Source organism: Macrotis lagotis, chromosome 3, assembly GCF_037893015.1.
Source record: "Macrotis lagotis isolate mMagLag1 chromosome 3, bilby.v1.9.chrom.fasta, whole genome shotgun sequence".
In the NCBI taxonomy this organism is placed as follows: Eukaryota; Metazoa; Chordata; class Mammalia; order Peramelemorphia; family Peramelidae; genus Macrotis; species Macrotis lagotis.
In genome coordinates this window covers 271,552,300-271,565,876 of record NC_133660.1, presented here as the reverse complement: position 1 = coordinate 271,565,876, position 13,577 = coordinate 271,552,300, and positions in this window count along the sequence as shown.

The following is a 13,577-nucleotide window of genomic DNA, read 5'->3' as shown; positions in this document are numbered from 1 at the left end:
CAAGTGGCATGCCTCTGAGTTAAAGCTATGAGGAGGCGGTGCGGTGCAGCAGTCTATATGAAGTCTAAGTTCTGACTCAACATTCCTTTGATGCCCAATGAGCTGGAAGTTACTTATGCTAGATCTGTTTTTTTAACGTTGGCATTGTTCAGCCTTGTACACACTATACAATGGGATCTTCTTTTCTGAGTGTACATTTGCTGGAAAATATTTAGATTTCTTGTGTGTGTGTGTGTGTGTGTGTGTGTGTGTGTGTGTGTGTGTGTCATTGTTGGAAATAAGCTATGACCCACTCACGCCAACCATGACTTTTCCCATTTGGATGACCCGGCATTTGTATTTTGGGGAGGTGGTGAGTTTCTGTCTTTCTATGTAGCCTCACCAGAATACTAGAGGGTTACTTTGGCCAGGGGAAATACAAGGATGGCCAGAACCTATTGACAAAACCAATCCCTTAACAATGGAGGAATTAATCTGATCAGGGGTTTGGCACGTCTAGAAAAAGGAAAGTAGCTGCAGGGGAGAAAGTATCCCTTAACAGGGCCAGAGTACAAGGCAAGTGGGTGTGAGGTTACTGAGGAGAGTCCGGAGATGAGGCATGGACACAGCTTTTCTTGAAAAATAGTCTTTTGTTGTTTTTTTTTTCTTTGAGCTTGTGGGATTATTTCAAGTGCTGACTAACTTCTCTAAGACATTCTAGACTACTCTCCTGCCCCCAAATCAATCAATTCTGGGTACAGATCACTGTTTTATGTGTAGAGCTATCTAACACACACACACACACACACACACACACACACATAGATGATTGCTGTTGTTCAGTCGTGTCTGGCTCTATGACTCCATTGGAGTCTTTTTGGCAAAGATACTGGAATGTTTTGCCATTTCCTTTTCTGGTTCATTTTATAGATTGTTGGATTAAATGATTTGCCCAAGTTCACACTGCTAGTACGTGTCTGAGGTCAGATTTGAACTCAGGAAATATTACAGACTCCAAATTTGGCACACTGCACCACCTGACCAATCCCATGCACACACACACACACACACACACATCCAATATAACTATTGATGAACCAACTCAAGGAGTTATCTATCTAATTATCATTCTGGACAACAGGCACTTTTCATTCAGTTGGTGTTTTCTATGTGCTTTGTTAGTCCAAAATTATTTTACATTTTATGGATCCACTGAGGAAGCACTAGTATTCTGGTATTGTATATTTAGATATATCTGCATCTATCTATTTATTCATATGTTCATATGATCAGCATAATGTCACCCATAGACAGACACATTTGGAAGGCTACATGATAGGTGGAGGAGCCCTCCAGATGGGGAATCCTGTTTAATTTTTTTTTTTAGATTTTTCAAGGCAATGGGGTTAAGTGGCTTGCCCAAGGTCACACAGCTAGGTAATTATTAAGTGTCTGAGGCCAGATTTGAACTCAGGTCCTCTGACTCCAGGGCCAGTGCTCTATCCACTGCACCATCTAGCTGCCCCCAGATGGGGAATCCCACTAGAGGGAATCCCTCCTCCATTTTGATCCTCATAGACATACTCCAAGGAAGTTACAAACAGCCTGGGTACATGGTATATATCTCCCTCCATTACTTATTAGTAATAATCTTTTTGGTATTTATCAGCAAATCTATCAATAGATAGAAAAATTTGTCAATAAAACTTTTTGGTATTTATCAAGAGGTCTTATCTGCTCTTAATATGCACAGTAGATAGCTTATTAGAGGAGACCCAATAAGGTTTCATTTTCTCCACAGAGTCCTATTTTTTTTTTTTGTAAATCAGCAGTTATTACCATTACGCCTTTTGATTTTTGTGAAGATTCAATTCAAATAAGCCTTTCTGACAAGTCTACTATGTGCAGAAGGATACTACAGAAAACTGTATGAAAGACTGCCTATTCTCCTCTCCCATTTTTTAATTTTTTGCAAGGTAATGGGGTTAAGTGACTTGCCCAAGGACACACAGCTAGGTATTATTATTAAGTATCTGAGGCCGAATTTGAACTCAGGTCCTCCTGACTCCAGGACCGAGGCTTAACACTGTGCCACCTAATTGTCCCCCTCTCCTGTTTTCATCAGACATCATCTTGATAAAAGTACAGATCATTCTTCAGGCTTTCATAAAGCTAAGATAAGGATTTTATAAAGATAAAACATTTGGATGGGACTTAATGGTATCTTCACCTTCTTTTCTGGAAATACTATGTGCGACTTTTCCCATATGTTTAGTATCTTCCCCTTTCCAATATCTTGAAAATCAATCCCTTAAATGAAAGTTTTCTTTCTTTTTCTTAAAAACAAAATTATTTATTTTTCCCTACATGCAGTGGTAGTTTTCAACAATCATTTTTTGGCAAGGTTTTGAGTTTTGCATTTTTCTCTCTCCCTCCCTTCCCTCCCCCCTCCACCCATAGAAAGCAATCTAATATTAGCTATATATCTATATATATATATACATATACATATATATACATATATATATATGTATGTATATGTTAAATGAAAGCTTTCAAAACTGCAACCAGCAGTAGAGATTCCTTCTGAGTGTATATATGGTCAGTTCCTGTTATTCTCCCTGGCTTCTAATACTTCAGCACTATGTCACTTGTTCATGTGGCACAATGGAAAATAAGGTGTTAAAGAGTCCAAAAATGTGCAATTCTATCATTAATTATTAAAATAATGTTATGAACTGCTAAAGGAGATATACTATTTTTTGTCTTGTCCTCATTCCTGTCTATAAATATTCTTGCAAAGATCTGGCTCAGTTGGGTCTCAAGCCAACTTTTCTACAGACTTATTTTTCTCTCCATTTTATGAGACAACAGAGCTCTTAAGAAGAAATATAGTTTTCCAAGAGAACTTTTATTCACCAACGTAGGCGTGTGTTTGGCAATATCGCATTTTTTCTGGATAGGGCACTCTCTGTACTCTTTTACCTCCTGGTTGAGGTGATAACTTTTTATTGATTAAACTCCTATAAGGAAACAGGAATTTGTTTCAAAGTCTTTTAACCACTTCTGATTTTCATTGATTTTCAACAGGCCCTCCAAATCAACCAGGATGCAGCTTCTGTATCCAGTGCTGGGCCTTCTCATATTTACTCTTCTGAGTCAATTTCTACCATTTGCTATGACAAATTATTCTTCCAATGACACACAAACAGCAGATTCCTAGGTGACTCCCATGTCTGTAACCAGAACTAAGTCCTAAGCCATCATGGACTGCATTTTGTTGATCTTGTTCAGCGTTTTTCCATATTCAGTGATTCTTAATTTGATTATAATTTTTTTTATTTCATTAAACATTTCTCAGATACATGTAAACATTTTCTTAAACATTCTTGATTTAGTTCTTTTTTTTTTTTGTTTAGGTTTTTGCAAGGCAAATGGGGTTAAGTGGCTTGCCCAAGGCCACACAGCTAGGTAATTATGAAGTGTCTGAGGCTGGATTTGAACCCAGGTACTCCTGACTCCAAGGCCGGTGCTTTATCCACTACACCACCCAGCTGCCCCTTGACTTAGTTCTTAAAGAAAGTATTCATGACGCTTGCTCAACAGTAGACAAGTTTTGACCTCCTTCAATTCTTATTCTTGTACATATTTTCCAGTATTTTTGGTCTACCTTTTCTATGCCTACTTGCATTTTAGTCACTGCATACTAAGGTTTGTTGACTTAGTTTGGAGGATCTGATGACGTTTTTTGTAGACTTTTCCCCTCATCATACTTTACAATATGGATGTTAAATATCATCTCATATAGAGATATCTGTATGGCAGTCGTTTTTCTTTTATATTCATGTGAGCAAAGCAAGGTAAAATGACTCAGGAGTATTTGAAGATCCTCCAATAAAGACCTTCTCTGAGGTTTGTCCCTGACATATTCCCTGTTTTTGCTTCCCTTGATAAAGATATTCAATATATCATTAGAGTAGAAATAGGAACTAGATTGATTATTTTATTGGTGTAGGGAACTGCTAGGAAAAGAAACTTCCTCTTATCGATGCAGTACTCTGAAGGTCCTAGTCTTGAGTTGTCTAGAGCCCTAATAAGTAAAAGGACCTTGCCATCGTCTATGTCAGGAGACAGGACTTGAACTGAGGTCTTCCTAGCCTCTGGCACTCATATTACACCATGCTACACAAATACATTATTCAGTGTGGGGTTTTTTTAGGGTTTTTTTTTTGGTTTGTTTTTGCAAGGCAATGGGGTTAAGTGGCTTGCCCAAGGCCACACAGCTAGGTCATCATCAAGTGTCTGAGGCCAGATTTGAACTCAGGTACTCCTGACTCCAGGGCCAGTGCTCTATCCACTGAGCCACCTAGCTGCCCCTATTCAGTGTGTTTTTATGATTGCATCAGAATCGCCTATGATACATATGAATGAGCCTTAGTTTGAGGAGGTTCTTTTAAAGGCTTTTTTGGCTCAGGTGCTTAAAAAAAAATCAACTAACATGTTAAAGCAGGATTATATCCTCAACAGCTTCACATTTTTACCATTTACTTTGGTCTATATTATATGATATGAAGAAAATCATAAACCTGATTATTCATACAGAATGGGAAATAATGTTACTCCCTCACAGATTTGTGAGGAAAATAAGCTTTAAAGTGTGATTATAAAAATAGCACATGAATCCAGCTCACTTTTGCAGATGGTTATCTACGTAGCAAACCATACTATGAGCCCAACTACTGAAATTTTTTATCTATTATAGCTAATTCATTGATTAAAGACCCTGATACCCTCCAAAAAATGACTCATTGTTCAGCAAAATAATGCTAACTCTAGGTACATAACGAAATCAACTTCGCCAACTTTTATTTAGTTTTTCAAGATCTGGGAGGTCTGTTGAAGGTCTGTTTCAAGACCTTAACAAGGGGAAGTTAGGCACCTCTCAAGGAACCCCATTGCATTTTGGGGCGGTACTATATGGTTCATCAGTCTTTCCCAACCCCAAGGAATTGTCTGCCTGTTGTCTCTGGTTCTGCCCCCACAGTCAAGCAGAACCAGCCTAATTTAACCTCCTCCAAACAGCTGGGTCCCCTCTGACGCTTCTCTTTGGGTTAACATTTCCATTTCCTCCAACCACCTGATCCTTCTAGCACAGACTCAAGGCCCTTCCCCATCCTGATTGCCCTCCTCTGGACACTTTGCAGTATATTTGCAATATACTTTTATTTGGGCGTTTTATAGAGAGAACATCAATATTGAAATGGTTCAGTTAGGCGTTAACTTATGTGACCCAAAAATAAATTGTAAAACAGGATGTCCCAACCAAAAGCTAACTTTAGACATGAGAGCAGAAAACCATTGCAGAATACAGAACATAAAGTTAGAGCTGAAGAAAGACAGCATAGTATAATACAAAAGAGACTCAGACAAAAGGAGGTAGAAGACATGAGACCATGTTGCAGGGATCCATGCTCGGCCCTGTGCAGCTTAATGTTTTTATCAATGACCTGAGTGAAGGTACAGACTCCATGCTCTGTATAACACAAAACTGTAAGACACTGGATGATAACAAAGATCCCCAAAGATATCTACAGGGGAGAGGGCAAAGGTAAATCTAATCAGATGACATCATCAGGGTGAATTTGGAAAGTCTTACACCGGGGCCCAGGTCAATGTGAGGGAGGCATGGTTAGATAGAAGTTATGACTAAGAGCTAGACCGCAGAATCAACCAAAGTCAACAGTGTGATTTGGCTGCCAAGGAAGCTAACGTGAGCCTGGGCTATGCTCAGAGGCACGGCTTCCACGAATATGAAGGTGATGGTCCCCCTGTTCTTGGCTCTCTTCCAAAGCCATCTGGAATGCCGTGTTCTGTTCTGGACACCAGAGTTAAAGATACTGACCAGCTGCAAAGAGAAGCGTCAGAGGGGACCCAGCTGTTTGGAGGAGGTTAAATTAGGCTGGTTCTGCTTGACTGTTGGGGCAGAATCAGAGACAACAGGCAGACAATTCCTTGGGGTTGGGAAAGACTGATGAACAGATAGTACCGCCCCAAAATGGAATAGGGTCCCTTGAGAGGTGCCTAACTTCCCCTTGTTAAGGTTTTGAAACAGACCTTCAATGAGCTCTAGATGAGGATTGCTTCTGGGTAAAGGATGAACCGGACGGCCACTAATGCTCTCCCCAACTCTCCAAATCTGTGTATAATTTCATCTAGGGGCCATTCAAGGCCTGCTTGAAGACCTTAACTAGGGGAAGTTAAGCACCTCTCAGTGTCTAGTCTTCTCAAAATGTTGTTCAGGGACAATTGAAATAAATGCTCTTCCTCTTTTTTTCTTTTTGGGTTTTTTTCAAGGCAATGGGGTTAAGTGGCTTGCCCAAGGCCACACAGCTAGGTCATTATTAATTGAGGTTGCATTTGAACTCAGGTCCTCCTGACTCTAGGGCCAGTGCTCTATCCACTGCACCACTTAGCTGCCCCATATTCCTCTTAATGAACGTCACCGTTGAATAAAATTCCAAGTCTCTCCACCGATTCTTAAAAATCTCTTATCTGGTTGTATGGCCAGAGTGGGGAGGCTCAGGCTTTCTGGCTGGCTGTTACTCCCCGGCTGGCTGTCCTTGGGCAAAGCTCCTCTCACTTTCAAAGCCAGTTTCCTTCTCTTTACAATGAGGAAGTTGGGTGGGATCATCTCAAACGTCTGGTTCCATTTCTAGACTAGTTGTGAGGGTTAGCCCTCTCCTGTTTGTTCACCTTTTCTTCTTTCATCTGACCTGTAACATGAAGACAGGTGGCCTGGAGTGAAGCCAGGGCAGGTGTTCTTATCTAGGGAAGAATGAATACACCTGCACCCCTGCGCTTAGCAGGAGGGTGGCACAAGGTAAGATTATTTTTCAGCTGTGTCACCCTTGGGGCTTTTAAAATTCTCCCATATGTTCCTCTTATCTCATGCTGTTTTGACCAATGGATCCTAAATTCCTTGGGAAGGAGGACTATGCTTCCTGCTTTTAAAACTCCCCTACACAAAGAAAGGGAGCCAGGCCCAAAGCAAGCCCTCCACTGTGGCTCTGTAAGATCCAGCATTAAGACCACATACAAACCTTCACATCAGCCTCCAGTCAAGTTGTTCCCCAAGTCCCTGTTTCCCTTCCGTCTGACTGGGAGCCTCAGTTTATTCATTTATAAAATGGAAATTAACCCACAAGGTTCTGTTGGAAGATATGATGGTGCCTGTAGGATGTTGAATGAACCTTTATAGTCTTGGTCCCTTCCAAAATGGTGACCTACCAGTAGTAACAGCTAAAATTTATACAGCGCTTGGTCTACGCAGTTCCATTTACTATCCCCATTTTGCAGCTGAGGAAAATGAAGACTCTCAGAGACCATGACTTGACACACCCCGAGTGTCCCAGGCAAGATCTGAACTCAGGTTTTCCTCCTTCCCATTCCACCAAGTAGTTGTTCATGCTGGGGACTGTTTCTGCCTTTCTTTGTAATCCCAGCAAGTAGCACAGGCCAGGTGGCTAATGAAGGTTTGCTGGCTGACCGAAGCCAGCTGGTTATTCTGCTGGGATTTGGTGAGCTGGAGAGGCCACCACATGACCCCTATTCCCCATGGGAAGTGCCTGACTCTGGCCTAAAGCCCCTTAGATGGCTCCTTGCTGTTCCCACCTTCCCAGTTTCCCAGCAGAGATTCCCACCCTCCCTGGGGAGAGCAGGGAGCTGCTCCCAGGTCTCAAGTGGGAAGCTTCTGGCTAATCTGAAGCTCAATTCAGAGGCCAGGTGTGCAGAGACACCTGACACCCCGACTAGGCCTCTGGGATACTTGGCCTCAGAGCGGATAGCCAATAGACCAGGAGCTTTCCCAAGGCTGGCTGAGGTCACCAGGGCCCTTGCCATGGCCAGGAGGGGCATCTGACCTTCTCCTTCTGGTTCCAGTCAGACAGCACAAAGACTGGGTTCCTGGAGACACTGAACACCGAGCAGCTACCAAACCTCTTTCTCTGATGGGACCCTGCAGGGGGGATGGCAGGGGCCCATCCCCACTTCTACCACCCCAGGCTCTTCATTGGGGACCAGCCGGTGCCTGGGGTTGGCTCTCCCTGAACCACAATCCCTCTGGCCTTACCCTCAATGACTCTAGCTGGGAGAGAGGCTGGGGCCAGGGAGGGATCCCCTTCACCTGGGGTGACTAGCAGCTCTGTCTCTGCCTGGAGCAGCCCCGAGTGGGCTTGGCTGGCTGGGGATCTTGGTCTGATGGCTGAGATGGTGCCTTTTGAGGCTCTGCAGCAGGCTGTAGCCTAAGTCATAGATTGGGCAGCAGAAAGGTTTAAGGTTTATTTGCCAAGTGAGACTTGAGGTAGCCTTGCAGCATGGTGGTCAGAGTGTCAGCTTTGTCACACTATGGGCATGGAAAGGATCTTTTACCAGAGGGCAGGTGCTCATGGGCTCAGAATGTATGGGAATCCTGCAGGGCTTTGCCACACATTGGACAGAGATAAGCCTTGCCCTGTGAGACATATGGTACCATCACAGCCTCTGGTAGCTGGGAGAAGATAGTGGACAGTGGTAGGGGCACCCACTAATATGGAAGTGCAGATGTCCCCATAGTTGCCATGCTGGCAGAAGGTCCAGCTACAGGGGGTGCAAAGGAAGGACTTCTTGCCTGGGGAGCCCAGGCTGGCCAGGGGATGCCCACAGATAGGGCAGGGGCCCTGGCTGAGGGCCATAGACACTTGGTGCATCTTACAATAAAGCCATAAGGAAGGCCAGTGGGTGAAGGATGTTCCACACTGTTCACATGTGAATGGGCAGACCCCTGAGTGTGCCAGCTGGTGCTCCTGCAAGTCTTGGCACCTTGTCACACTGTGGACAAGGGAAGGGGTGCACCCCCCTGGTGGCCCGGCCATGGGCCTTGACCAAGCTCCTCTCCGAGCTGTAGCTCCTGCCACATTCTGTGCAGAGGAACGACTTGTGCCCAGCACAAGCTGGTGCTTCTTCAGGTGGCACAGCTGCAGGAAGGCCTTGCTGCACATAGTGCAATGGGAACACCTCAAAAGGAGCTGGGCAGTGCCCTCTGAGCTCCTCCTGCCTCCAGGAGGCTCTGCTGTGCCATCCTGGCCATCTGAGGGAGACAGGCCCTGAGGGGGCAGGGCCAAATGGATTACAGGATTTATTAACCAAGTGGGGGCTGGGCCAAGGGCCCCCCTCAGTCACACCCCACCTCTGGGGCTGTTTTTCCTTCATCCTCCGCATCTTTAATGTAGTCTTGGGCTCCAGGGGCTGGGGGCCTAGGGAGAATCTCTCCCTGGGACACAGGTCCAAACTGGGGGCTCTGATTTGCTGCTTCTTCCACGGTCGGGTCCTCTTGGGGAGAGATGGCTGAAAGGGAAGGGGAGGAGTGCAGGGTCAACACAGGAGATGCCAAACCACTAAAAAGCCAGGTGAGGGATGACAGCGTCTTCCCTGGACAATGGGCATGAGATGAGAAGACACAGGGAATTCTCTAGGAATTCCAGGGGCTCCCAACCTTCTTCCTTCCCAGTGAGTTCTAGGCTCATGTCAATGAGGAGGTTTAGACATGACTGCCAGGGAAAGGCACAGAGAGCCTAGATCAAACTTCTCACCCACTCAGAGAGGGGGAAGGTAAGAGAGGGAGAAATCTGGAACTCAAAGTTTACAAAAAATGAACGCTAAAAGTTGTCTTTACATGTAATTGAGAAAAAGTAAAATACTTCTACAAAGGGTTTAAAGTTTAGAAGGTACTTTTGTCACCCCCATCTGATAAGGCAGAGGATAGAGAGCCTAAGACCCTGACTCACCTTGGATTTTAAGGGAGGGAAAAGGAAATGAGCCTTTGAGAACCTAATACTTACCAGGAGCTGGAAGAGGAGTTTTACAATCTTCCTGGACCTCACACCATATTCCTGGGCATAGGGCTGCAGTTATCTCAATTTTATGTCTAAGGAAACTGAGGTAGGTAGTGGCTAGGAGATGAGCTCAGACTCTGCTAGTTGGTGTGTGACTCCAGGCATGTGCTTTGTGTCTTCTGGGGTCCCTTGGCATCTGGTAGCTCTCTTCTGCATCATACCTCTTACTGAGACCTGGGCTGGGCCCTCCTGGAAGAGCCCACATTGATAAGAGTTAGTCTCTGGAACCTCTCCCCATGACATAAGAACTGCAGGCCCTTTCAGCAGTCCCCACCAAAAATGCACCTGTGTGTGACTTGGTGGCATCCCCGTTGGTCTAGTCTTCAAACCCGGGACCCCTGGTCAGCAACTGCTCCACTGTACAACCTGGGTGGGTGCCAGGAGGCTGGGCATAGCAGCAGCTCAAAGTCAGGTGGGATGTCTGAGACACTTGCAGGTAGAACCTCTGGGCCACATTCCCCTCCTCCCACTGGCCCTGCTGAACCAAACTGAGGGAGCTGGAGGGACAGTTTGAAGCCTTCATGAAACCAATTCCCCAAAAGCCCTGAGCTACACACTCAGATATTCTCCGAGCTAATACTCAGATGTTGGTTCTGATTGAGAACTTGGCCCCTTCTAACATACTATGGAGGGTGCCTGCCCTCAAAGAGCTTCCCTTCTAGGCCATGAGGGTCCCCCTCGCCCACACTCCTATTCACCTGGCCCAACCTGAGCTCTGTTCACATACACGTCCATCCCTCCGCAGGTCCATCAACATCAGAAATAGTCCCACCTTCATCTTGTATATCATGTTTCACAGTTTGCCCATTTACATAGTCACCATCTCATTTGATCTTCACAACCGCCTCCACAAAATCACATTCGATTCTCAGAAAATAAACAAATATTTCCTAAGCAATGAAACACTCAGGGCAGTTGGCTGGGCAAGTGTGTGACTAGCCTTTTCACAGATGACAACACTGAGGCATGGAGAAGTAATGTCCCCAGAATGACCACTCCGACTTTGAATGAGAAGAGAGGCAGCAACCAAGCCTCCTTCAGTCAAGACCACCCACCCTGCCCCTGATGCTCGGGAGCCCTGGGTCCTGCCAACCATCCAGAACTGTACCTGACGACTGTGCCCTTTATAATCTCTTCAGTATATTTTCTCCTGCAAGTAGAACACAAGTGCATTGAGACCAGGGATGGTTTTTTTTTTAATTTATTTTTTATTAAAGATATTGAGTTTTACAATCCCACCCCCCCACGGAAAGCACTCTGTCAGTCTTTGTTTCCATGTTGTACCTTGATCCAAATTGAGTGTGATGAAAGAGAAATCATATCCTTAGGAAGAGACAAGAAGTCTAAGAGGTAACAAGATCAGACATAAGATATGTTTTTTTCTAAATTAAAGGGAATAGTCCTTGTACTTTGTTCACACTCCACAGCTCCTTATCTGGACACAGATGGCACTCTCCTTTGCAGACAGCCCTAAATTGTTCCCAATTGTTGCACTGATGGAATGAGCAAGTCCTTCAAGGTGGAACATCACCCCCATGTTGCTGTTAGGGTATACAGTGTTTTTCTGGTTCTGCTCATCTCACTCAGCATCAGTTCATGCAAATCCCTCCAGGCTTCCCTGAATTCCTATCCCTCCTGGTTTCTAATAGAACAATAGTGTTCCATGACCTACATATACCACAGTTTTCTAAGCCATTCCCCAATTGAAGGACATTTATTTGATTTCTAATTCTTTGCCACCACAAACAGGGCTGCTATAAATGTTTTTGTACAAGTGATGTTTTTACCCTTTTTCATCATCTCTTCAGGGTATAGACCTAGTAGTGGTATTGCTGGGTCAAAGGGCCAGGGATGGTTTTTATGTTCAATGCATAGCACTTAGGCACATTTTTGTTGTTCAGTTGCATCTGATTCTTCATGACCCCATTTGGGGTTCTCTTGGCAAAGACCCTGGGGTGGTTTGCTGTGTCCTTTCTTAGCTCATTTTACATATAAGTAACTAAATAGGGTGAAGTGACTTACCCAGGGTCACACAGCCATTATCTCAGGCCTCACTTGAACTCAAGTCCTCCTGCCTCTAGCCTGGTTATGCATTGTGTCATTCAGCTGCCCACTCAGCAGTTACCGAATGCTTTTCACTTATGAATACATTTGTCATTGCTTCAAATGTGAATCCCTAAAGTAGAATGTAAGCTCTCGAGGGCAAGAACTCTTGTTTTTAACCTTATTTCAACTTCTTCAAACACCCACTAGCTGTGTGACCCTGGGCAAGTCTGTTCTGGTTTACTCATCTGCAAATAAAGACAATACCACCACCTACCAGGTGGTGAAGATCAAATCAGGTAACATATAGTTTTTTCAGTCCTAGCTAGCCTAACTTAGGTAGTGTTTCTTGATTGATAAGTTTGTGTGCTGGTATTTTGCTCCCAGTTTTTTGAAAAATCCTACCAGTTGACATTCTCCAGTTATGCTGGGATCCTTTGGCTAGAGAGAATCTCTCCAATCTGTAACTATGATCAAAGAACAAAACTGATCATAGCCTTTGACCCAGCAATACCAAAACTAGGTCTACATTCAGAAAAAAATGGTCAAAGTCCCACATGTTCCAAAATAGTCACAGCAGCTTTTTGTAGTGGCAAAGAATGGGAAACTGAGGGGATGCCCGTCAATTGGGGAATGGCTGAACAAGTTAGGGTACATGAATATTATTGCTCTATAAGAAACCATAAATGGTCTGACTCTAGAGAAGCATGGAATGAATTACAGGAGCTGATGCTGAGTGAAGGGAGCAGAACCAAAAGAACGATGAACACATTAACAACAACATTGTGAGATGATCAAACCTGACAGGTGTAGCTCCTCTCAGCAGTTCAGAGAGCTGGGACAACCCTGGGAGATGGGCCGTGGACAATGCTTTCCTCATCCAGAGGAAGAAAACAAAATAAAACAAAAAAACAAAACAAACCACAGGATCTGAATGAGCACTATGGTCAAGTTTTAAAAAATTTCTGCTGTTTTTCTTTCCTACCCCATGGTTCTTTTTCTTTTAAATTAGTCCTATTTCCTCATAGAGATGTATGTAAACTACGATGTAAAATTAGTCTTTACTAATATGTAAACCACGTTAAACATAAAGGTACACGGAATCACTAGACTGGCTGAGCGGCAGGGTGGGAAGGAAGAGTGGAAGAAAATTGTGACTTTCTCCCCCATTGAGTCTCCCACGGCATTTCTTTGGGTCTTCTCTCTTTTCTGTTGATCGCAACCTGGACTAAAACTGGAAGCTTTCAAAGAATTGGGACAGGGGCGGCTAGGCGGCGCGGTGGATAGAGCACCGGCCCTGGCGTCAGGAGGACCTGAGTTCAAATCCGCCCTCAGACACTTAATGACCTAGCTGTGTGGCCTTGGGCAAGTCACTTAACCCCATTTGCCTAGCCAAAAAGAAAACAAACCCTGAAAAAAAAAAGAATTGGGAGCAAGTCTCTTCTGTTCGAAGCGGTGTTGGGCCAACCTCTCCCGGTTCCTTGGGGCAGCCTCGTGTAATTAAGCCGCCTCCAGCACGGCACCCGCCGTCGGACGAGTCCGAGGCCCTCGAGGGGCTCCCTGGCCGCCCTGCCCGCAATGGTGGGGAAGGCGGCTGGCGGACTCGTCCTCCGGGGCGCCGCGGGG